The sequence below is a fragment of the Oryctolagus cuniculus genome, chromosome 5 (assembly GCF_051225735.1).
Source record: "Oryctolagus cuniculus isolate XC-2025 breed Fujian yellow rabbit chromosome 5, ASM5122573v1, whole genome shotgun sequence".
In the NCBI taxonomy this organism is placed as follows: Eukaryota; Metazoa; Chordata; class Mammalia; order Lagomorpha; family Leporidae; genus Oryctolagus; species Oryctolagus cuniculus.
The window spans coordinates 129,081,650-129,107,171 of NC_142871.1; the positions used below are offsets into that span (position 1 = coordinate 129,081,650).

Genomic DNA, 25,522 nt, shown 5'->3' on the forward strand with positions numbered 1-25,522 from the left:
GCAGGAGTTGGGGGAATACAGATCATTCAATCAATTCATTTTCAATAACGGGAGCTTGTGCGCTCACCCTTATTTGCCAATGACATGTTGTCGTTGTGGCTCAGCGAGCCTGCGGCTGCCTGCCTTGCATTGTGAGCGAGCGAGCGATCTTGCAAGGGGAGCCACAGCACTGCAGGGCCCTGCCCTGTCCGCCACTCTGCCTGCATCCTGTGTCAGGGGCCGGTAGGGTACGGCCCTCCAGACCCCCAGGGCCTCTCTCACTACTCGCTTCTCCAGCATGAGAGGACCAGGACCCGTGTTGCCTGGTCAGCTTCCAAAGGAAGGAAGTGCTAAGGGCCTCTGTGACTCTGCTTTGCACGCGTGAAGCAGCTCCCGTGCTCTCTCAAGGGTATGCTAGCTGCCTTCTGACCTTAAACAGTACAGACTGGCTTGGCGGGGGTGGGGCAGGTTCCCCGGGGTGTTACAGAGAAGATGGAAGAGCAGGATCTGAACGCAGGAGCTGTGCCTCTGCCCGTTACCCCACCCTGCCCCGCTGGCAGCATTGTGCACCTGGCCTTGTCCTCATCACCACTGCCCCTGTTTGCTGCCACCCCCGCTTTGCAGAGATGCAGGTTTGGAGTCCACTGAGGGAAGCAACTTGACATCCTGCATGGAGCTGGCCTCTCACTCTGCACCCTGAAAATGCGGGTTCCTCCGGCTGTGCTGGCCTGGGGGGCTGAGCCTGCCCCCTAAACCAGCAGGCTTGGAGGAGGGCGGGGGGAGGGGGCAGGCTGCTTGCTGCCGATCCTCCGTGGAGCACGCTTGGGCTGGTTTCCGTCCTCTCCTTTCATTGGCGGCTCTGAATTAATGCCTTCCAGGCTCTTTCTGGCTCCCATGTTCTGAATCTGGGGCCCAGGAGGGGAAGTGTGAACTTACCAACCTCTGGGGACAAGGGTGTGTAGCCACACAGGTGCCCAGTCCGGGCCCTGCTGGGGAAGGCAGGAACACACATGGCTGTCACCTCAAATCCCCTGGTAAAGGTTCAGCCACAGGAAACTCCAGGCCTGGGGCTCGGGGCGCCAGGCAGGCTTTTATCACAGCTTCACACTGATGCTGAGAGGCCGTGCGAAATCTAGAAACGAGGGAGGGTCTAAGCGGCGCCCTCTTGGGGTGGACAAGGCCCTCTGCTGACTGATGTAGGGGGTCAGGGCGGTCCCTGTGCTCAGGGAATGTGGATCTGAGCCCCGAGCTAGGGCTGCTGTGCACACATGTGCTCTGCCTCCCCTCCCCCTCTTCTCTTTTCCTCTCAGCTGTGCAGGTTGAATAGGCCTTTGCAGGCTTGGGGAGGGCTGGCTGAGTGTGTCCTGGCTGCAAGTCCCTGGCCAGGCCAGCATCCCAGAGTGGCTAGCACCGATCTGTGCCAGTCCCTCGAAGGAAGCTGGAGGCCAGCAGGGTGCTTCCCTAGGATGTGACAAGGACCGGGTGAGGAGCGTGCCAGGCCCAAGTTCCTTGTGCCTTGCCAGGTCTTTGAGAACCTGGCTGCAGGCACTGGCCACACCAAGGTCAAGGTCAGGAGACCCTCAACAGGGGCCCTGTGTTTCAGGAGGGCAGGGAATGGAGAGCCCGAGAGGAGGCAAGGACCCAGGGGGAGACCCTTTCCGGCCTGCTGCGGGGACGCTGGTCTCAGAGCAAAGGAAGCTCCTTGTCGCCTGCAGCTGCTTCCCGCCTGGGACGTGACCCATAATTCTAATCCCTTTCCTTTGATTCTCTCTGCAAAAAGCAGCAGCACTCCAGCTAGACTTGGAGCTGAATAGGAGCACCATGCCAAGCTTAAGAGATTTATAAACACGGTGAAAAATCACTGGCTTGCTTTCCGACAGCTTGCTTCCCTAGGTGCGTGGAGGGAGGAGGGAGGGGAGGACGGCGGAAGGAGGGTGGTGGGAGTCAGATTGGGGGTGGGGAGGATACAGATGTGCAGGACACCTGGGGTGTGTATGGACCTGGAGCCAGCTGGATATAAGCCAAGAATGACTCAGCTGCCAAAAAGCATCTGGTGACAGTGAGCCGGGGACATATGCATAGGTGTGCAGACATCATTTTCGTGTGTCCCAGGCTGCCTTCGGAAAGGGTTTATGGGACTGGTGTCAGCCGAGAAGCCAGAGTGAGAAGCGACGGTCCCCGTGGCTTCTGCACTGGTGAATCCGGGACCAAAGGCGCAGGGGAGGGGTCCTTGCCTTGGGGCGAGAACAGATGTGCGGCTTTGCAACGTGCCTGGTCCTGTCAGAAGGACTGCCGACAAGATGAATCCAGTACCAGTACGCTGCAGCTTCCACGGCTGGCCGGGGCTCCGGAAGTCGGCAGATCAGGCTCTTGCTTTGGGACTGGTTTACAGATGAAAAACATCTACGTGGTGAGACGAGGGACTGGCGATCGGGTGGCTGATCCTGAGCACCTGATCATTTTGCAACCCTGCATCTAACCGGAGGTGCTTTGGTGTTAGATGCCCTTGGATACGTGGCTCCGGGGAGTAGCTGCTCCTGCTGCGTGTGCAGGCTCCCAGGGCCTCCACCCAGCTGAGAGCAGCTAGGGAAAAGGCCCCCGAGGGAGACGCCCCCTTTGGGCAGAGCCAAGACCAGTCCAAGATCCAGCTCTACCTGTTGAGAGAGGAAGCAGGTCTGGGCGCAGAGAGGGAGATGCAGAATCTTCCTGTGTCACCCAGCCCGGCTCAGAGGCCGGGTGGCAGGGTCCCTGCTGGTGCGCCCTCTCCAGGGACAGCAGCAAGGAAGCCCAGTCCCCTTGGGCTGCTGGTGGGGATGCCGGGCCCCCGAGGGCTCGGTGGTCTGCAGATGTTCTCCAGCTCACTCGGGAAGCCTCTCCCATGTTTCACCGCAGCGCCTCCCACCCACCCATATGCTGGCCACCCCCAGCTCCTTCCTCCACCTCCTCGCCCAGCACTGCCTGGGCTGCATCCTTAATGACCTCCTGCAGCCAGCACTTCTCAGGGCGCAGGTCTCCTAATTGGAAAACTCACAGCCTGCATCCCGGGGAAAGGCACCCCCAGCCCCAGGGCCTTGGCTGTCCTCTCGGTTCGTGTTAGAAGCGACGCAAGTGCACCTGCAGTGTGCACCCAGCCCCAGGCAGCAGCCCACCCAGACATGGAGTGTGTGTGCATATGCTGTGTGTGCCAAGGTGTGTGTGTGTATGTGTGTGTGTGTGTGTGGTGGAAGCCCTGAGTGTGGCTGAGAGGATAGGCACAGGGGCCAAGCATGGGGGTGTGCACCTGTCCGTGGCATTGGTGTGTGTGTGTGTGTGTGTGTGCGGGTCCGTGCATGGCCTCAGCTGCACATTTGCATCATTTGTCGTTATGTGTATGCCCTCGGGCCCCTCTGGGCTCCAGGCACAGTTGGGTGCCTGTCTGCCGCTCGGCATGCTGCTACTGCAGGGTCTGATGGATGCATGGTTTGAATGACGTTGTCAGAAGCTCTGACCCGGAAGCCAAGTGTGGGCATGTGTCTCTGGGGGAGGGGCTGTTGCAGGACTGGGAGTGGGGGTGGCTGCTCTGACAGAGCCAAACTTCCCAGCCTCTTCTGAGAGTGAGGACAGGCACACTTGCAGCAGGTGGGACCTGTCATTCACACCTGTGCTTGGCCCTTCTGGGACCTTGCCAGTGGCCTCTGTGTCCCCCGGGCCCTGCCCCACACCACAGGCCTTCCCTCTGGCTTCTTCATTCTCGGGGCAGGCAGAGGAGGTTCCTGGGGTCCCTTCAGTGCCATCAGCATCCCAGTGTCTGCCTCCGGCATTCCCCCAGCCCCAGCCACTTTCTGTTTTGGATCTTGTGCACACTTACCCTCGGCCCCATCATCCCTGACCCCTGAGATTAGGGGGAGCAAAGGCATCAGGGAGCTCGCAGCTGTGCCCGAGGGGACACATTCTGCCTGGCACAGCTGTGAGATCCTGGCAACAGGGCCCTGGGTTAGCCTGCTCCGCCTCTGCCTCTTGTGGGCCAGGAGGTGAGTGCATAAATGGCCAGGTGTCCAGGCATACCCCTGCGATGGCCAGGGAGATGTCACAACACACAGCCTGTCGGGGAGAGTATTCGGGGTGCAGTCTGTGCGGCAGCATCACTCAGGGGGGTCTGGGCCAGGCCCAATGGGGCCACTTACCCCAGTGAGCCTGCAGTCTGTGGCTGTCTAGCCTGGGACAGGGGGCTGGGGCCTGTGGTTGCACTGGTGATGTGGGATGCCTGGCAGAGTGAGGGCCCACCCCGTGTCTGCTGTTGCAGACTCGGAAAGACGGTGGCCTGCAGGGCACAGCACAGCCAGGGCCCACAAGCCCCTGGCTTCCTTTCCTGGGGAGAAACCCCATTCCCTCCTGACCCCAGTGGCCTCCTGTGGCCCAGAAGCTTGTCTCCTGTGGGCTGGCGTTGTGGTGCATTGGGCTAAACCACAGCGTAGATGCCAGCATCCTCTATCAGGGAGCCGGTTTTGAGTCCCGGCTGCTCCACTTCCCATCCAGCTCTCTGCTATGGCCTGGGAAAGCAGTGGAAGATGGCCCAAGTCCTTGGGCCCCTGCACCCATGTGGGAGACTTAAACGAAGCTCCAGGCTCCTGGCTTCAGACTGGCTCAGCTCTGGTCATTGTAGCCATCTGGGGAGTGACCCAGTAGATGGAAGATTGATCTCTCTACCACTCTGCCTTTCAAATAAGCAAATATGTTATTTTTTTTTAAAGAAGTTTTCCTCCCTGGGCATCCTGCTGGGCTCCGGCCTCTGGGCAGTGTGTATGCACCTGTGTCCCCAGGACTGGCTCAGTCACCGGTGAGCTGCCCTCCCACCAGAAAGGAAAGGAAACCTGACATTCTGCAGAAGGTACTGCCCTGTGCTCCCCTCTCATGGTGAGAACACCAGCGTGTTTCTCTCCAAACAAGCCCGCGGCACACACATCCGGCGGCCCCTAGAGCTGACACCTCCCTTCCCCATGCTACTGCTTGTAGCAGATCCACAAAGAAAGCCACACAACCCCAAAGCTCTCCGGCTACCTCCTCCTGGCCAGCCAGGCTCCAGGTCCCTGTGTGAGGGGGAAAGGATGGGCAGATCCTGAGGGTCTGGGGCTAGGGGTACAGAGGGAAGGCACTGGATGCTCTATGACAGCCTGGGATCTGAGGGGAGCTTAGGTGCCACTGCTCATCTTACAGAAGGCACTTGGGGAGACCCCCAGAGGCCCGGGCTGACCCTGATACACCTGGCAGGCCCTAGTGGGCAATGTTTATGTAACACTGGGAAAGCACCTGGGACTATTCCATGCACTTCGCTTGTAGGGGCCCCATCAGATGCGTGCAGGACATGCATTCCCCTCATATACCCAATGAGGAAACTGAGGCACCGGGCCCTTGGGAGTCTTGCCCAAGCTCACACGGCTGGTGAGTGGTAGTTGGTGTCCAGACCCACACCAGACCCAGCTCCTGGTCTCTCTGTGACCTGTGGCCACGCCAGGACACGACCTGTCCCCTGACCTGCACTTTCTCCACTGAATGAGCTTGGCCACATTTCTTTTCTTTTTTCTTTTTCTTTTTGACAGGCAGAGTGGACAGTGAGAGAGAGAGAGAGACAGAGAGAAAAGTCTTCCTTTTTCTGTTGGTTCACCCCACAATGGCCGCTGCGGCCCGCGTACCACACTGATCCGAAGCCAGGAGCCAGGTGCTTCTCCTGGTCTCCCATGCGGGTGCAGGGCCCAAGGACTTGGGCCATCCTCCACTGCACTCCCAGGCCACAGCAGAGAGCTGGCCTGGAAGAGGAGCAACCGGGACAGAATTCGGTGCCCCGACCGGGACTAGAACCTGGGGTGCCAGTGCCACAGGCGGAGGATTAGCCTATTGAGGCGTGGCGCCGGCCAAGCTTGGCCACATTTCAAGCATTGCAGCCCCTGTTCCCTCCTGGCTGCTGTGAGAGCAGCCCACAGAGGTGCTGGACAAGGGCGAGGAGCCAGAGAAACCAAGTCAGGAATTGCTCCATCCATGACTCGCCCACGGTCCCGCAGTGAGGCCCAAGACTGACCTTGAACTGAAACCCTGGCTGCTCCCACCCACCTGAAGCCGCTGCACCCACATGGATGTCGGGAATCTCTGTTTGCCCTTTGCTCACTACATAGAGAGGTACCCGCCGTTGCTACTGGGCTACCCAGGGCCGGGGGCCCCTGAATCCTGCGTGTGTGTGTGTGTGTCTTAGGTCTTCCTCCCACCCTGAAACCAGATGGATGGGGTTCTGCTCTCTGCTGTGTCCACAGCTCTGGGGGCTGCACCTGGCCCACACTGGGTGCTCCAGAGGCTGTTTGTTGAGAAGAAAGGGATGAGTCTGAACCAGAGGCTTCCCAAGGCTGCTGGGTGGCGGTTTTCTCCGCCACCGAGAATGCCCTGTCTGTATTTATTCTGTATTCTCCAAACACTTCGTGCCGGCTTTCCCTGTGCCCTTGTCAGTGGCTGTCAGGGAAGAGACAGGAAGATGATGAAGCTGGGGAAACAGTGCCTCTGGGGCAGTGTCGGCAGGATGGGGGGCGGTGACCCCAAAAAGGGAAGGCAAGCGAGAAGTAGCCACGGCTGCGCCCCCTCTGATGTCTGGCCCCGGGGGAGTGGGCACGGGCCGGGGAGGGTAGGAGTTGGGGTGTGAACGAAGTGTGTCCTGAGAGACGGAGGAGCCTGCACTGAGCCGCAGGCTTCCAGGCCCAGGGCGGGGGGTGTGAACAGGGTCAGCCCCAAGCCCCAGCACTAAGGGAGCGCCACAGAAGTCACAGGCCGAGGAGATTTCTTCCTGCGATGTTGTGACCAGTAAGGCGGTGTGAGCGTGTCTGCTGGCCTGCAGCAGACAGCCTCTCCCCTCACCCTTGTCCCAGTCCTGACACAGATGGGGCAGACACAGGGGCCCAGGAACAGACAAGACGCCCCTTGGGAGGTGCCAGTGGAGCGCTGGGATTGGGCTTTGCTGTAGTTGGGGGTGGCTGTGCGTGCGAGAACTCAGAGGCCATTTGCTCGTTGCTGTGGGAAGGGGGACTGAGGCTGAGCAGTGAGGTTTTTTTTCCTCTGTTTAAATCGGCCGTCTCTGCCTCTGATTGCACCCAGTGAGCTTGTGATAATTCACATTGGGGTACGGGAATCCCAAGCTGGGTGGGGCGGCCTCCTCCCTTGGAGGGAGCTGTCGTAGGCATGGGTGGGTGGCCGGGGCCCTGCAGTAGGGGGTGCAGCAGAGTGGGAGGCCTGGGGCTTCCTGTCACCCACCCAGCCCCAGCCCCCCTCCTCCCTGCTGTCTCCCCGGGAGCCCCTCACTTCCTGCCCTTCCTCAGAGCATTTAATGTCCAGGGCCCACTGCGTCCTAAGGATGCTGAACAAGCCATGTGTCTCCGGGTACCCTTCCCAGGAATAGCAAAGAAGGGACTGGAAGAGGCAGTCCCCTCGGCATCCTGCGGCAGGGCCGAGAGGGGCGGTGGGGGGAGGGTCCTCAGACCTGAGCAGGCTGGGCTGGAGACCAGGAGAAGTGCAGGAGCTCCCTGGGCCCAGTGCACCCCACCTCCCGTCTCTGCCGGCTCCTCGGGCCTCGTAGCTGTGACTGGTCAGGGAGATGAAGGGGTGGGGGTGGGCAGTGGCCCAGCCCCTCCCCAGTGACCTCTGCTCTCCACCATCCCCAACACCAAGGGAGGCCCTTGGTTCCTACTCTGCCAAGGCCTTGGGGGTGGGGGTGGTGCCAGGCCAGCTCTTGGCCCCCGCAGTGGGGAGCCACCCACACACAGGGAACGAGCCATCTGGGGTGGCTCCTGATTGGAGTCAGGCAGAGATGGTAGAAGTGGTCAGGAGTGTTTCCTGGAGGAAGGCGCACTGGAGTTGGGCCGTCTGACACGTGCCCTTGACGCACTTTCTGGCCCGGGTTTCTGCAGTTGGGCCTGGTTCTGACCATGGTTGGTGTGACATGGTGGGGGCATACCCAGATCCTGTTATGGCCATGTGGCTATGCTCTGTTGTGGGCCCATGAGTGAGGGGCTGTGTGCACAGGGACCGCTCTCCTGGGAGAACATTCTTTCACAAATATTCGTTTTTTTTTAAAGATTTTTTTACTTATTTGAAAGGCAGAGTTATACAGAGAGAGGAGAGGCAGAGAGAGAGTGAGAGAAAGAAAGAGAGAGAGAGTTCTTCCATCCACTGGTTCACTCCCCAGATGGCCACAACGGCCGGAGCCGCGCCTATCCAAAGCCGGGAGCCAGGAGCTTCTTCTGGGTCTCCCACGTGGGTGCAGGGGCCCAAGGACTTGGGCCATCTTATACTGCTTTCCCAGGCCATAGCAGAGAGCTGGATGGGAAGTGGAGCAGCCGGGTCTCGAACCAGCACCCGTATGGGATGCCGGCACTTCAGGCCAGGGCGTTAACCTGATGTGCCACAGCACCGGCCCCTCCACAAATACTCCTGAGGGCCAGGCACTGTTCTCAGTGTCCCATGGCTGCCCTTAGGGAGGAGGACCTTGCCAGCCGCTGCGATAGCCATAGCAGTGTTCTGAGGTAGTGCAGTCCCCATCTCTGCGAGACGTCTGGGATACGGCATTGTAATAGCACCCACCTCGCAGTGCTATTGTGAGGTTTGCAGAAGTCGGCACACGAACCCCGGAGACAGAGGCCGGCACGGGGTGGCACTCAGCAAATAGTACTGTTGACATCACCGGGGCCCTGCCTGTGCCCTTCTCCCTGGGGGCTCCTGCCTCAGGGTCAGTCCAGGCCCTGCAGGTCCCACCCAGTCTGCCTGGAGGTTTGTGGCTGCCCTCCGTCGGGTCTCTAGGTCCCCTGGACGAAGCTGCTCCAGGGCAGCCCTCCTGTGGCTCCCAGGGCCGGGGCTCCAGTGCCCAGCCACAGCCCCTTGTGAGTCCTCCCCGGGAACAGGCCCCTCTCTTCTTCCTCATCCTCCACCTTCTCTGCGGGTGTCCCAGGCCCTCAGCCTCATCACGGATTCCTTCCATTACCTAACTCGACTCCTCTTAGGAAACTGCTGCCTTCCTTCTGTGGCTCCCCGAGGACGGGGCTGTGCCTCCCCCCTCAGACTGGGGCTCCCCGAGGACGGGGCTGTGCTTCCACCCTCAGACTGGGGCTCCCCGAGGACGGGGCTGTGCTTCCACCCTCAGACTGGGGCTCCCCGAGGATGGGGCTGTGCCTCTGCTCTCAGACTGCAGTTCCCCGAGGATGGGGCTGAGCCTCCTCCCTCAGACCAGAAGCTGGCGAGGCCCTGCCCGTCTCCCAGACTCTGGCCCAGGCCCTGCCACATAGGCTCCTGCGCCACCCCGAGAGTGGCCACAGCGGCCAGCCACTGACCTGAGCCTCCTGTGCTCCCACCCTCCCTGCGACTCCCCCCAGGGCCTGCGGTGTCTTCCTGAGAGCCCCAGTTAGGCCAGCCCATCTGCTGCTCCCGCATCGCTGAGCCAGCGGCAAAACCAGGTCACCTCCCTCTCCTTGTCTTTCTCCTCGGCCCCTTTCCCTAATTGAATTATTTTCCTCTGCATAGTGCACGGCAGCGGCCACAGACGGGGCTTCTCAGAGACCAGCGGGTGAGGAGATGGTGCCCGCCCACACCCGCCCTGCAGTAGGGTCCCGACCCGCAGAGCCGGAGGAGCTGACCGCGACGGGGGAGGACAGGCCTGCCTGTCCCGACCCCAGGCACTTCTTGTCCACCCAGGGGCCACCAGGGCAGCATGGGGGTGGTCCCAGCCCTGCTGCTGCCTCTGCTATGGAGCTTCGGGTCCGGGTCACAGCCGGCTGAGCGCTCGCTCTCCCTAGGTGTTCAGGATGCAGCTGCTTGCCTGCTGCCCGGGGGGAGCAGTCCTGAGCTTTGTGACCTTGACGCTGAGAGTCCCGCAGCCTCCCGAGGGCTTCCCGCAGTCAGGCAGCTGCCAGTCCCATCACAGCTCTGCTGCCCTCACTCTGGGCCTCAGGCACCCCGTCTGTGAAATGGGAGAGTGGTGCAGCCATTCGCTGGTTCCCACGAGGGTTGGCTCCAGGACCCACTAAAACCCCTGGGTGTTCTTGTCCCTTATATAAAATGCCATGCAGTTCACGTGTAACTGACACCCACTGTCTCATATATTTTATTATTTCTTAAGATTTATTTATTCCAAAAGCAGAGTTACAGAAAGAGAAAGGGAGAGAAAGAGTGAGATGGAGCATGGAAGAGACATAAAGAGAGCTCTTCCATTCCCTGGTTCACTTTCCAAATGGCTACAACAGCCAGGACTGGGCTAAGCCGAGCCAGGAGCCAGGAACTCCATCAGGTCTCCCACGTGGATGCAGGGGCCCAAGCACTTGAGTCATCCTCCGATGCTTTCCCAGAGGCATTAGCAGGAAGCCGGATGGCACGTGGCACAGCCGGGATTCAAACTGGTACTCTGCTATGGGATGCCGGCTTAACCCACTGGGCCGCCATGCCCCGTGTACTTTATGCTCCTCCTGTTTACTTTAAGTCATCTCTAGATCACTTACAACACTTTAAACGGAACTTGTTACACTGTACCCCTCAGCGAATAATTACAAGCAAAACCTCTGTAGGTGATACATACAGATGCATTTTTCCCCAGTCGCTCCCGTATGGGAGCCGTGGAAGCCCCAGAGGCAGACGGAGCAGGTATGGAGGCCCGGCTGTGCTTCCTGCCTGGGGAACACACCTGTTTCTAAGACAGCTGCAGGGTACCAGAGGTCTTGCCTCTGCTGGTCCTCTCCTCAGATGCCCACAGTACCCAGGACGGAAGCTGGAGCCGGGATCTCCATGTAGGTCTCTCACACAGGTGGCAGAGGTCCAAGTCCTTGAGCCATTGCTTGCTGCCACCCAGGGTGTGCAATAGCAGGAAGCTGGAATCAGAGCAGTGCAGGGACTCCAACCCAGGCACCCTGATATGAGATGCTGGCATCTTAACCACTGAGCCAAATGCCCATTCCCAGAACACTCTCAATCTCGCTCTCGCTCTCTCTCTCTCTGTGTGTGTGTGTGTTTTGAGTGACAGAGGGGTAAAGTAGAAAACATCCCACTCAGATACTTTTTAGAGCAGGGAACAGATTTTTTTTAAAAAAAATGCCATTGGTACAACAAGTAATAGAAAATGTATTTTCGTTCTGTATTTCATCCAGTTAAGGGAAAGAAAAAGGAAGGAGGTGGAGAAAAGAGGAGAGGGAAACAGGGAAACAAACAACATAAAATAGAGACTCGGAGGGTGCAGGAAGATGCCCGGGGAGGCCAGGGCCACCCCCTCGCCACATTGTCACAGCCTCCGCAGCCTTGCTCTCGGTCCTGGACCCGCAGGCCGGGCATCTAAGCTGAGCACGGAAGGAGCAAGCCGAGGCTGGGGACCCTCGAGGGGGCCTTGCTGGTGTCAGCACCGCGCCTGGGGCTCGAGGCCCAGGACTGACAGGGCTCCGCCCTTACCGAGCTCTCATCCCAGTGGGAGAGGCAGACGCGTAAATAATGATTCTAATAAAAGTCAGGCTGCTATAATTACTATAATAAAAGTTCAGATAAAGTGCACGGAGGAGAGATTAATTAATGCTGACGGGGAAATCCGCTACTGCTTTGTGGGGAATAAGCGAGGAGGCATGTTGGAACAGGTGCAGGATTTCCGAGGTGGGACTGGAGGCTTGGCTTTTGCATCCGACAAGTTGGATTTAATCTAACTGGGCCACTTCCTAGCTGTGTGTCTTTGTGCAGGTGACTTGACCTCTCTGAGCTGGTTTCTTGGTCTGTGAAGTGAGACTAACAGTATTCTGTTACATAGCTCATCAGGCTATTGCATTAAGAAAAACACGTGACACAGTCTTGCAAAAATATAAATTGTTGAACAAATGTAAAAAAATAGCAGTGGGTCATGGTTGTCATATGGTAACTGTGACCCTTGGACATATTACACTTATGCTTTTTAAAGATTTATTTTCTTTATTTGAAAGGCAGAGTGACAGAGAGAGGGAGAGAAAGATCTTCCATCTGCTGTTCACTCCCCCAAATGGCCACTATGGTCAGAGCTGAGCCAGCCTGAAGCTGGAGACCCAGAAGCTTTATCTGGGTCTCCCACATAGGTGGCAGGGGCCCAAGGACTTGGGCCATTGTCTGCTGCCTTCCCAGGAGCGTAAGTAGGGGGCTGGCTTGGAAGTGGAGCAGCCAGGACTTGAACCGGTGCCCATATGGGATGCTGGCACTGCAGGTGACAGCCTAACCCGCTGTGCACGTCCCACGCCGTCTGAGGATGTGAGCTGGAATGACCTGGAAGTCCAGCCCAGCCATCTCTGGGACCTGAGGGACCGGACTGCCACCTGCCTAAAACTTCCCACCAGGTGGGGCAGGGAAAGAATTCCCGGCAGAGGGGGGGGCCCACCACGTGCCTGGCACACAGGGCGCCCTGCAGCCATGCACCCTGCAGCAGTTTCACCAGGCAGGCTTGGGGCGGGGCGGGGTGAGACTGGAAAGGCAGGTGGCAGGTGGTGCTGGATGCAAACTGAGCATCAGTAGGTGCGGGGCGTGCAGGTGCTGTACGCAGGTGCAGGCACCTGTCAGCAAGCTGTTCACAAACTCCTGGGTGGAGACATGGTTTCAGCTGCAGGAGCAGGAGGTGGCCCTGGCAGAGGGTGCCTTCCGTGCTGGAGGCGGGGTCTGTGGGATGCACACTGGCAGGACTGCGGTGCAGCGGCGGTAGCTGGCTGTGCCTGCTCTGTGGCCCAAAGCTCCCTGCCAGAGGCAGCGCGCATGTGCAACCCGGCCAGCTGCGGGCTGCGGGTTCGAGCAGCAGTGAGCCGAGAGTGGTGGACAGAGAGCTCTGTCCTGGCGAGCCAGCGCTGTTGGCTGCATGCAGGGACGCTTTGCAGTGACACGGGGTGGCCAGTGAGGCTCTCCCAGGCCTCTGAAAACAGCCGGGAAGCTTTTACATTGGCAAAAGTAGAGGACTTGGCATTGGCTGGGGAAGTCAGAGGAGCCGTCCCCCACGCAGGGAGCGGATGGACTGGCATCTGACAGCTGCTCCCTCTCTGTTGTTCGACCTCTGTTTCTTGTGCAGATCCACCGAGCTTATGCCAGGTGTACTTAAAAATAATTTGTGAAAACACAAATACATTCTTTAAAATGCTTCCCTCTGGGGCAGCTGTGTGACATAGCAGGTTAAGCCACCACTGGGGATCCCAGCATCTCATATGGGAGTACCTGGGATCAGGTCTTACCTCTGCTTCTGATCCAGCTCCCTGCTAATGTGCCTGGGAGGCACTGGACGATGGCCCAAGTCCTTGGGTTCCTGCCAACCAACCTGCTTGGGAGACCAAGATGGAGTTCCTGGCTCCAAGCTTCAGCCGACCCAGCCCTGTCTGTTGCGGGCATTTGGGGAGTGAACCAGCAGATGGCGGGAAGTATACAAATATGTCTTTCAAATAAATGAACATAATGAACATTTTGGGGCCGGCGCTGTAGCGTAGTGGGCTAAGCCTCTGTCTGTGGTGCAGGCATTGCACGTGGGCACTGGTTCTGCTCCACCTCTGATCCAGCTCTGTGCTATGGCCTGGGAAAGCAGTAGAAGATGACCCAAGTGCTTGGGCTCCTGCACCCACATGGGAGACTCAGAAGAAGCCCCTGGCTCCTGCTGTTGTGGCCATTTGGGGAGTGAACCAGCGCATGGGAGACCTCTCTCTCTCCCTCTCTCTGTCTGTAACTCTACCTCTCAAGTAAATAAAATTTAAAAAAAATGTTTTTATAAAGAAGTTTCCAGGGCTAATGTTATGGCCTAGCAGGTAGAGCTACCACCTACAAAGCCAGCATCCCATATGGGCACTGGTTACAGACCTGGCCATTCCACTTCCCATCCAGCTCTCTGGTATGGGCTGGGAAAGCAGTCGAAGATGGCCCAAGTGCCTGGGCTCCTGCACCCATGTGGGAGACCCAGAAGAAGTTCCTGACTCCGGGCTTTGGCTTGGCCCAGCCATGGCTGTTGCAGCCATTTGGAAAGTGAACCAGTGGATGGTAGATACCTCTTTCTCTCTCTCTCCCCCTGCCCCCATCTCTTTCTCTCTCTGTGTAACTCTGACTTTGAAATAAATAAAAAAATCTTAAAAAAAAATAAAGTTTCCCTCTTCCCCTCCCCCACATTGGCTGCAGGACTGTGGTGGGAAGCAGCCAGGCGACAGTGTCAGCAGTCACCCAGGCAGGCACACCAAGGTGGCAGCAAGGTGTGGCGCTCAGTGCTCGCTGAGGACGGAGAGAGTTCCTGTGTCGGTCAGGGCAGCTGCGGACTGGGCACTTGGAAGTGTGTGTGGGGAGTGCAGGCCAGGCCAGGTGGGAAGGGGGTGCTCCAGAGTGGGGGACAGATCACCCGGGTGGAGTGTGCAGAGCGAGGAGACCAGCAAGCAGGGAGCGGTGATTCCCTAAGGAAGCAGGGGATGGGCTCGGAGTGGAGACGGTGGCCAGCAGGGCCGGGGGATTAGCAGACGCCAAACCCCGTCATTTTGACCATCACCATCTCATAGTCACTCTACATCCCAAGTGTCACTGCTGCCTCCCACCACCACCTGGCCCTGCAGGGGACTATCTTAACCTGGCTGCAGAACTTTGCCTTCACCCCATTTGATCACCTGCCACGTGTGTGGACCCCTGAGGCTGGTGAGCCAGGCCCTGGGCAGTGTGGGATTGCAGCGGGAGGGCCTGTCCCGGCTCCAACTCCTCCTCTCTGCCACCCTGGGCCTGTCGTGGTCCCTAACATAGTCACCCATAGGGGTACCTGGAACTTGTTCTTCTTAAAGATTTATCTATCTATGTATGCATGTATGTGTGTGTGTATTTAAATGGCAGAGTGGCAGACAGAGGGAGAGACAAAGAGAGAGATCCATCTTCCATCTGCTGGTTCACTCCCCCACATGCCCACAACAGCCAAGGCCGGGCCAGGCGAAAGCCAGGAGCTTGGAACTCAGCCTGAGTCTCCCACATGGGAGGCAAGGACCCAAGCACTTGAGCCCTCACCTGCTGCCTCCCAGGGTGTGCATTAGCCAGAAGCTCGGTGGGAAGCAGAGGTCCTGAAACTTGAACCACCATGCAGACACAGGTAGTGGGCATCCCTAGTAGCAGCTTAACCTGCTGGGCCATGCCCCCCCCCCCATCCTGTAACTTCTAGCCACGGGAAAGCACGTTCCCAAGCAAAAGCGCCTGTGTGCTTGTAGCTGGGTGTCTGCCCTAGCCAGGAGGAAGTTCATACACACCACCGTCTTCGCATCAGAGTGACAGAGTAACAGTGAGTGGTGCGTGTCGCTCCCCGTCTTCGTGGAGGAACGACACAGGATCCTGCGTTGTTCTTTTGTCTGCTCGGCCCTTCCCGGGTTTGCTGCTGGTTCTTCCCGGGTTGGCTACCGTCCCTTCCACCTCCGTGGAAGGGCGGTTCCCCCTGCCACTTTCCCCACTTCTGCGGGGGAGCGGCACACCGCCGGCCGGCTCTCTCGGGGGCTGCACAGGTGTTCCTTCAGATAGATGTTCCTGGTGCATGTTGTCTCTCTCCTCCTTTATAGTCCTCTTCCACCAATCCCAACTCTGCTGCCCACACGCCGAGTACACTGCTCTCCTCCAATCAGGAGCAGGTCCTGCTGTTTATTGGTTGAACTGGAGGCAGCTGTATAGAAGCTGTTTCCTCCTCTCCCAGCGCCATATTGTGGGAGAGCAGATGCATAAAATAAGTCTTAATTCCAGTAACTTAGTCTAGTCCGAGTTGCTCCCAGTTGCTCCCCACAGGTGCGTGCCTGTGTGCTAGGCGCTGGGCTGAGCCTGCACTCCTGTGATCTGCGATCGTCACGTCTTCCCTGACTCCCACCTTATAGATGGGGAAACTGAGGCCCCGCCAGGCTCAGCTGCTTGCTCAGAGTCTCCCCTGGCAGGCGGCGGAGCTGGGATTTGAACGCACAGAGCTCACACTCTCTGCCATGTTTCATGAAATATTGCTTTTTCTGTGCTGTGTATAACCCAAATCCACAGGCACCCCGAGGTCCTATCTTCTGGGCTTAAAACGCCCCACTCGATGGCTTGGCAGCCTATTTATTTCCTTTCCTGGTTCCATTTGGTCCAAGCAAATACTGAGCTGAGTTACGCTTCCCTTAGGCCCACAGTGACCAGCTGCCGGGATCCGCTGTGGATGGCATGGAGGCTGTTCAGTCCATAAATTTCGGTGGGTAATAAACATCACGTTTTCTTTATTTTATTTACACTGCCATAAAACTGACCCTGAACCCCCCACCTCCTACTGAGCTGATTGGAAAATTGGCATCTCCCTGGACTGGGACTTTCTGTTCCCACTTGGTTCCGGGTGATGCAAAGGTCCTGGGGCCCTTGAAGGTGCCACCTGCCACCCCCATCCCTCTTCTCAGTGACTTCAGAGTGTCTCTGTTCTCGCTGCTCCAGTCCCCTCACTGAGTTTGGTCTTGCCTAGGAGGCAGGAAGGGCAGCGACCCCAGGTGTCCATCTTTTCCTACTTGCAGAATATCCCTGAGGTCTGGGATGAGGAAAAGGAGGATGGGGAGAAGGGGCACACATTCACAGAGACCCTGATATAGCCAGGCAGTGCCTTCTCCCAGTTTGGCCACAGGAACCGATCCCAGGGCTCCGGGGGCTGCAGCAACAGGCCAGGGGTGTGGCTGCGGACAGTGAGCCATCTCCGAAGCTTCCGGGAGGGTGGGGCGACCTGGGGAAAGAGTCAGACGGTGCAGAGGGCCCTGGGCCCCTTGGCAGGGAGGAAGAAGGAGGATTGGTCTGAGGCTGGGGTCTGGGGACGGGGAGGGCCTGCTGTGGCTGGGCGGGGCAGACAGGAGGCAGAGCATCCGAGGGCGTTGTGGGGAGCTGGCCCAGCCTCTTCCTCTTGTCAGACAGGCATCCAGGTGTCCCTGTGTCCAGCCCGGCCTCAGCTGGGCCACCCTGCCTAGGCAGGCCACCTGCAGGGAGGAGGGCCCGGGACTGGGACTAAGAGTTGTACCATGTTGGAGCTCAAGGGTTGGAAATGGTTTCCTTGACGATACCTCTGACAAAGTAGGGTGTGCCTAGGGCTTAGAAGTATGTGAGCTCTGCCACCAAAGGTGCCTGGGTGTGCGTCCCAGCTCTGGCTGTGGCACCGCCTTGGGCAGGTGGCCTCGCCTGTAGGTGGGAGCAACGCGGGCTGCGCTGCAGACCTGGGCAGTCCTTTCTGGTGAAGCACTGGCATGCAGGAAGTGCACGTGGTGTCCCTGGGATACCCAGGACCGTGGTGGCTGCTGCCTGGGCTTCCTCGGGATCCTTTATCCAACCCAAACTTGGCCCCAAACGTAACTGTGTCCTTGCAAATGCCTTAAGGTGCTCTTGCTCTATTTTTTTTTTTTTTTTGACAGGCAGAGTGGACAGTGAGAGAGAGACAGAGAGAAAGGTCTTCCTTTGCCGTTGGTTCACCCTCCAATGGCCACCACGGCCGGCGTGCTGCAGCCGGCGCACCGCGCTGATCCAATGGCAGGAGCCAGGTGCTTCTCCTGGTCTCCCATGGGGTGCAGGGCCCAAGGACTTGGGCCATCCTCCACTGCACTCCCTGGCCACAGCAGAGAGCTGGCCTGGAAGAGGGGCAACCGGGACGGAATCCGGTGCCCAGACCGGGACTAGAACCTGGTGTGCCGGCGCCGCAAGGCGGAGGATTAGCCTAGTGAGCCGTGGCGCCGGCCCTCTTGCTCTATTTTTAAAACAGCATCATTAAGTAAGCGTCATTAATGAGTCAGAGAAGTTAACATGTTTTTCGAAGCCTGGGCGAGTACAGTTTGGCGCCTTTCTCCTTCGCCCACCCTCCTTGTGGCTTTGGCCAGACTGCTACAGTTTGGAATGATCTAGAACCTGGTAGCTACACTTTTGGCAGCCACACTGGCATTGCTGTTGTCTTTAGGCCTCTCCCTTCCACCACGGGAGACTTGGGGAACTGGACAGGGTCCAGGCTTTGTGTTGAGGCCGCCTGGGTTCTCATTCTCATTACCACTTGCTACCTGCGTGGCTGCAGGCACATCTCTGAGCCTCTGCCTCGCTGTGTGGATCTAACAGGACCAATGAACAAAATGAAACCTAGTGCGCTCTGGCGTAGAGCACACGTCACTGACCCTGCTCTCTCCCTCGTCTATTTTCCTTCTTCTTGCGGCTTCACTCCTTTGGCTGTTCTGAAATTTGATGGAGAAGGTTCCGGAAGAAGAACCTCACCTTGGCCCCACCCCTTGGCCTTCCTGGGGGACAGGAACAGGGCAGAGGACATCCGTGCCGTCTGTCTTGCTTTTCGCTCACTTTTAAGGGTGTATGACGTGCTTGTCTTCTGAAGAAACTTCCAGAAATGTTGCAAGCTATGTATAGCTGGGGCCACAGTGAGGGCTCTTTCCCTCAGCCACTGTTCTGTGTCCCAGCGCTGTCCCATGGAGCTGCCACTGACAAATCCGGGTTCACTCCCCCAGGGCAACCTTTGGAGACAACAATTTTTTTTAAAGATTATTTATTTGAAAGGGAGAGTTACAGAGAGAGGTAGAGACAGAGAGAGAGGTCTTCCATCCGCCGGTTCACTCCCCAGATGGCTACAATGGCTGGAGATGCACCGATCCGAAGCCAGGAGCCAGGAGCTTCTTCCAGGTCTCCTACGTGGGTGCAGGAGCCCAAGCACTTGGACCATCTTCTACTGCTCTCCCAGGCCATAGCAGAGAGCTGGATCAGAAGAGGAGCAGCTGGGACTAGAACTGGTGCCCATATGGGATGCCAGCGCTTCAGGCCAGGGCTTTAACCTGCTGTGCCACAACGCCAGCCCTAAGGGGACAAGGATGTTGAATGAAGATTTTGTTTTCTCCATGGATGGGGGATGTAGCATACTTCATCAAAACCCTATTTTCCCTACCTTCCCCAAGTCCCCAGCACAGGCGGCAAACATGTGAATTAGCGCTGGTGTTCCTAGACAAGGGACCACAGTGATCCACAGGTGCCTGGGCTGGGGTCTCACCTTTGGTCACCATTCTAGGGGTGTGTGGGCCCCGCAGGGGGCCCCTCTGGGACAGGTGCTCACATCTGTACTGGCAGGAGGGAATGCAGTGTCCCTTCACGCTGATGGGCAGGGGGATACTTGGGAGTGGCCCCTCTCATCCTCGTTCTGGTTGGCCAGTTCAGGCGTCACCTGGTCCCTGGTGCCAACCGTACTTGGCCCTGAACTTGGCTGCACCCTGTCCCGTGCTTGTGGTGCTAAGCGCTGGTTCACCTCCTTGGGTTTTCTTCCTGGAGCTTGGGTCCTTGAGGTGGGCAGTGTGCAGGGAGAGGAGGGGCTGCTGGCCACATCCGGGGTGGGGGGAAACTGACCACCGGGCTTGCTGCGGACTGCTGACCCGGGCAGAGCTGACCTCACCCTCAGCGTGGACAGCAGGGGTCAGACGTGGAGCAAAGGAAGTGCTGTGCTCATGGGGGGCCCCCGAGAGCTCAGCCAGTGTGCACAATGTGCGACAGACCCAGGCCCTATCATGCCTTCCTGGAAGACATTGCTCCAGGGGGAGGTGGCTGTCACTTCTGGTCCTCGCTGAGGTTTGTTCTGTGGTCCCTTCGAGGAGACTTGAGTCAGCGCCGTAAACAATAATGCGCTCGGTGGTGGGAACAGCCTCTGTGCTCCCTGGGGAAGCCACCCTGGGGTGCTGACACCAGCTCTGTCGCTGCAGCAGCTGGATTCCAACCCCACCTCTGTCTGCCTGCCGCGGTTCGCCCTACAGCAGCCTCGCTTTCTGCGAAATGGGGCTAAGAGCAGCATCGTCACGGACAGCTGGCTCTGAGGATGAAGCGGGCAGCCCGGCAGTGGTGCTCGGAACCTTGCCCTGCACCGTCGGAGAGGCAGCGCTGTGACCGAAACCAGGAGCCCAGGGCCCATGATCTCCCCTCTGCCCAGCACCGCTCCCACGCTGGCATGCTCAGTGGGTGTTGGTTACAGGTGGCGATGTTTACCTAGTCCCTAGAGAGATGTCCGGAGTGGCAGGGGAGGGCCTGGGGGCGAAGTTCAAGGGCCGTAAAGAAGCAGTCTGGGGCCCTTGGGAGGCAGTCTGGCAGTGTGGGAGGCTGGAGGAGTGGGTGGGCTTCCTGGAGGAGGTGAGATGAGGAAGGTGTGGCAAGAGGAAGGAGGCACGCAGAGGGAGCCCAGGGCAAGGGTGGGCACCCAGCACGTGTGCATCTCAGCTCCCTCTGCTCATAAAGTTCTGCAGACGCGTATTTCTGTCAGTTTTATATTAACATTTACATAACAAGTAGATTGAGAGATTGCGTTATTTACATATATATGGAGGCTGGCTGGAACTGGGGATCCTCGCGCCTGTACATGACGTTTTATTGATTAATAAATTAGACATTTACAGATCAGGCATAAATCAAATCCATCCATTTTAGACACCCATCAGGTGCAAATGAATGTAAATTGGTGGCTTCATTTGCATACGGAAAGCAAACCATTTAGCCATCATTTGTCATAGGCACCCTTGAGAGGCTGTAATTTGCCTAGCTAGGCGGCAGCCTGCAGCAGGGCCGCCCTGTGCTCTCTGGGGCTGATTTCTGAGTGCAGCTCCAGGCAGGGCCGCCACGGGGCTGCCCGTGGGACGCTCCAGGCTTCTCCTCCCCTCCCCCAGTGAAGCACGTGCCTGGCCCCGGAAGAGGAGAGTCCAGCCAGGGCCAGGGGGCCCCAGAATCCAGGTGGCCAGAACTGGAGGGAAACCAGAAGTCCGGCCCCTACTAATGCTACCTTCCGTGGAGGAGGATCCACAGCCCAGAGAGGGGAAGTGACTGGCTGAGGGTCACACAGCAAGACGCGCACAAGGCTAGGATTAGAACCCAGTTCTGCTGACCAGAGTTCAGTACTTCTTCCATGATGTTGTTGTGATCCTTTCTAACAGAAAAGGAGGGTGCAGAGGCTGGAGCTCCTAGAACCCCCGACCCCTGGCTTGGTTTCCCAGGGCAGGCATCGGAGGTATAGCAGAGCAAGGAGCTGCTCTTCCCGACATCCGGCTTTTCCAGAACCATGTCATGGCTGGTTCCAGGGCACGTGGAGGGCCGACCCCTCGGCCCTGGGAGGTACCTGTGCCACCACCTCTCCGAGCCCCCGAGCTCCTTGAAGGCCAGCGGGGGTTTCTCATTGCTGGGAAAAGACAGTTTCAAGGCTGCTTGGGCTGGGGAGGGAGAGAGAGCAGGAGACCCCCGAGCCTGAGTGAGCCAGGCCACTGAGTGAGATGGAGAAGGTGCAGGGGGCCAGCTTCATCTTCATCTACTTCCCACGCAAACAGAGAGGAGGCCTGCAAGCGTGTGCGTGTGTGTGTGTGTGTGTGTGTGTGAGAGAGAGAGAGAGAGAGAGAGAGAGTGGAGGGAGGTGGCTGGCCCACAAGATGGGTTACCAAGGCATGGGTGGACAGAGCAGGCCTCCATTGAACTGTTCTGGTTCCAGGTCAGCTATTGGAGGCCGGGGAATAGCTGAGTTGACCCCCGTGGGAGTTTTCTGTGTTTGTAACTTGCAAGTGTTTTGCTCAGGTTAGGATCATCAAACGTTAGATGTGGCTTTATTTTATTTCAGTTTTAAATCTTTCCCCCTCCTGTGTGCTAGGAAACAAGCTGGTGGGGACATCATGCCCCAGGCTTCCTGCACCCCCGTGGTTCACAATTAGAAGGAAAGCAGCGTGTGATTTTCCCGGAGCTGCTGGGAGGGGAACGCTGTTCGCACGGCTGGCTGGCCTCGCCCCTCCCTGCCCTGCCAGCACACACTCAGCTTGGGAAGACCCAGGTCTGAGCCCTGCCAGTGTCTCACCATCTCTCTGTGGTCTTGGGCTGGTTAGGGCAGCTCTCTGTGCTGCCACAGAAGACAGGGCTCCCACAGCACACATCAGACCCTGGGGCCCTGCTGAGGGGGGCTCAGCGCCCTCATGGGACTACCCGGTGGGCCAGGTGTCTGGCTGAACCTTTCACATGAGCCCCTTGGCTCATGGGGCCGGGGCTGGGGCTGACATACGTGGGTGTTTCGTGGGGGCTGAAGCTGGTTTTCCGGATGTCTCTGCTAGCATCAAGTCTTGTCATGCCCACTTCCGAGGGCAAGTGGCACTAAGGCGCCTGACGATGCAGAACACAAGTCTCTCCTCCTTTGCCACCTGGAGCCAGGGCGCCGAGGCTGCAGGTCAGGTTGCGGGCCGGGTGCTTTTGAAACCACTCGGTGGCTGCGGGGGTCGAGCCGAAGGTCAGAGTTCTCCATGGGCAGTAGGAGGGAAAATGGGAGAGGGGAAACTCACCATTCATGAGGGCTCCTTGGAACACTCATGGGGAAACAGGAGTTACAGGAAATTTCTTTTTTTTTTTTTTTTAAAGATTGATTTCTTTGAAAGGCAGAGTGACAAGGAGAGGGAGAGAGAGAGACAGAGCTTCCATCTGCTGGTTCACTCTCCATGTGGCTGCAACAGCTGGGACCAACTTGGGCCATCCTGTGCTGCTTCCCAGGCACATTAGCAAGAAGCTGGATTGGAAGCAGAGCAGCCAGGACTTGAACAGCCACTCTGATAGAGGTTGTGGACATCCCAAGCATTGGTTTAACCCACTGCCCCACAATGCCAGCCCTGATAAGTTTGTTTTGGGGCAAAACAGTTTGAAAATCAGATGCATGAGGGCTTTTCAAAAAGTTCATGGAAAAGGTGCACTTTGAGAAAACTATGCGTGCATTTCCAAAAAATATTTTTAAGAGACTTATTTATTTATTTTGAAAGTCAAAGAGAGAAAGAGGGAGAGACAGATACAGGGAGAGATCTTCCATCTGCTGGATGGAAGCTGGGGCTGGGCCAGGCTGAAACCAGGAGCCAGGAGCTTCTTCCCAGTCTCTCACGTGGGTGGAGGGACCCAAGAACTTGGGCCATCCTCCACTGCTCTCCCAGGTGCATTAGCAGGGAGCTGGATGGGAAGTGGAGCAGCCGGGATTTGAAAGGTGTCCAAATGGGATGCTGGTGTTGCAGGTGACGACTTTACCTACTCTGTCACAGCGCCGTCCATCCCTTGCCCAAGGCCATCCCCCCCCCCCCCCAGTAAAATAAAAGAGAAGTTCATTTCCATCTCCGTGCATGGCCTTTTGAAGTGCATATGTGTTGCCCATTTAGTGAGCGCCTCCTGTGTGCTGGGTACCTTTGCAGTTACGACCACTTTGGGCTGGCGGGGGATCACACAGCCTTTGCTGCTTCTGAGCTTCCCACAGCCCCCTGGGCCTCTGCAGCTGCAAAGACCCTGTGACAGCAGTCAGAACTCTCCCCTGCCAACCTGGCCGGGTGGGGGAAGGGGCATAGCCTTACAGCAGCTCTCCTGTGGGCTGTGCGCGGCGCCCCACCCCTCCATCCTCATCAGTGCCTTTATTCATTCTGTTCCAGGATGTGAGAGGCGGCTAAGAGGAGGGGTCCAGCTCACCCCGACCTGGCCAGAAGCTCCCCCCACCTCCCTTCTCCCAATCCCTCCAGGGCAGAGCCTTGGAGCATCTTGTTGCTGTTTTGTGAATCTTCAGTGATAATTATATGTATAAAATTCGGCTGCTTAAACCGTTCAGGATTAATCGGCACCAACACACAGAAATACGCTTTGCCTGTAATTAGCGATTCCCTGGCAAATGCATTTTGCAAAATAGCACTTGATTTTAATAACAGGCTGTTAGTATTAGAACACCGTGCCCATTTCACTGCCAACTGTCAAAGAAGCCCCCTTCCTCTGGCCGGGCTGCCCAACCTTGATAACAATGATGGCTGATGGCCTGTGCTTTGGGATTGAGACCTGGGAGGGGGCCCTGGTGCCTCAATCCAGCTCTCCTTGGCTGGTGGCATATTCCTGGTCCTCTGTCTCCCCCCCTTTACCGCCCCCTGCCCCACACCAGCAGCAGGCTCCAGACACAACAGCCACCCTTGGCTGGCTCCTCCTCTCCTCCACTTCGGCCTCCCCAGTTGTCTCTCCAATGACACAGGCTCAGAGTCTTTGAAGGGCTCAGTATTGCCGCCCTCCTCTCTCTAATTGCTTCTCCCTCCTGGGGTCTTTGTGTCTGCCGTTCCCTAACTCCCTGCCTGCCTGGACCAGCGCTGAGAATATCCCTGCCCTGGCCCCACTCACGGCCAAACATCTGTCGTGAAGATCACAAGAGGCCAGCTGGCCTCAGGCCAGGGCAGAAGAGGGATGGCTCAGGTGTGGCCATCACCTGCCCCTCAGTCCCTCTGCTGTGCCCCCAGCCCTGCCCATAGAGGCCTTTGTCCTTGATAGCACCGCTGCTGCATCGGCACAGCGCCAGCTGCCTGTCCCCCTGGGAGTGCATGGATACTGGGGCCATCAGAGGGGCCTTTCTGGCTGGGGAGGGTAGGAGGGGACCGAACAGGAATCAAGGTGCCTCTGGATGGGGGTAGGGCATAGGGCAGATGTCTGGGTGTTGGGGCCAGACCCAAGTCTGCAGGGCGTGGGCCCCCCTGCGACACAGGGAGCGTAAACCCCATGTTGCCTCTGCTCACCCCCACCCCGACCCCAGAACTGAGCCTGCTGTTTTCCCACCACCTCCCCCACCCCTAAGTTGTGCAGGTGAGGCCAGGGCGTGGCACCTGACACCTCCACCCCCTTAGGCTGCCACTGGCCAGGCTGAGCCCCTCTGCTTCCTGCCCCCACCCTGCACTGTGATGGCCTGGCTCTCTGCTTCCTGTTAGCTAGTTTTCACAACTGCCCAAGAGCTCCATCAAAGTCAATGCTGGGCTCATCACTGCACAGCACAGCTAAAATCCTTTATGGGGTCTCTATGACCTCAGAGTAAGGCCTCCGGGGCTGCAGCCTGGTTTCCTGCTCTGTCCGCACAGCCTTCACAGGGACCACACTGCCCTTGTATACGCTGTCCCCTCTGCCTGGAGTGCCCCTCCTCCTTGGAGGGGATACGGGTGCCCAGGTGGTGCAGCACTGCAGGCCCACCCCTGAATGGTGACTTTCACTCAGCAGTCCAGCCCCAGGTCAAGTGTCTCCTCTCCTTTTCCACCCCCCTGCCCTGGATCTGCCCGTGTCCTGTGAGTGGTAGGCGTGCCTTGGTCGCATCATCTTATCCACTCTGAAATGCAAGTGCACCTGCTGTGCTTGCCAGCCAGGGCCTGGTAGGACCCACAGCAGAACTCAGTGGTGGATGGCAGCAAGGCCACACTGGCCCAGGCCAGGGAGGCTGGGTGACAGGAGCTCTGCCCCCATCATTTCTGTCGTATTCCGGAGCCCAGTTGGCTTGCCCAGGTATCTTCTTGTCTGGGTAATGGCTGAGAGGCAAGAGGAAGCCCGTGCAACCCCTGGGGCCTCGGTTTGGGACTGGGACAGCACCACTTCCATTGTATTCTTTTTGGCCAAAGCAAGTCAGGTGGCCATGACCCAAGTCAAGGGGTGGGGAGATGGCCGCCCCCTCCATTGGCAAGTGAGGCAGCAGAGAGAGACCAGGCAGGCACCCAGCCTGGGTTCAGACCGGAGTTTTTCTGGCTGTGACTGTGGGCCCTCTGTTATTTCCCTTCCCCTGCCCTGGGAT

At 58.0% G+C, this 25,522-nt stretch overlaps 1 protein-coding gene across 2 annotated transcripts in view; it reads left to right on the plus strand.

Annotated features, from left to right (window-relative positions):
• Window positions 1-25,522, plus strand: part of LRFN2 (leucine rich repeat and fibronectin type III domain containing 2) — a 163,286-nt gene that overhangs the window by 41,335 nt on the left and 96,429 nt on the right. The window lies entirely within an intron of this gene.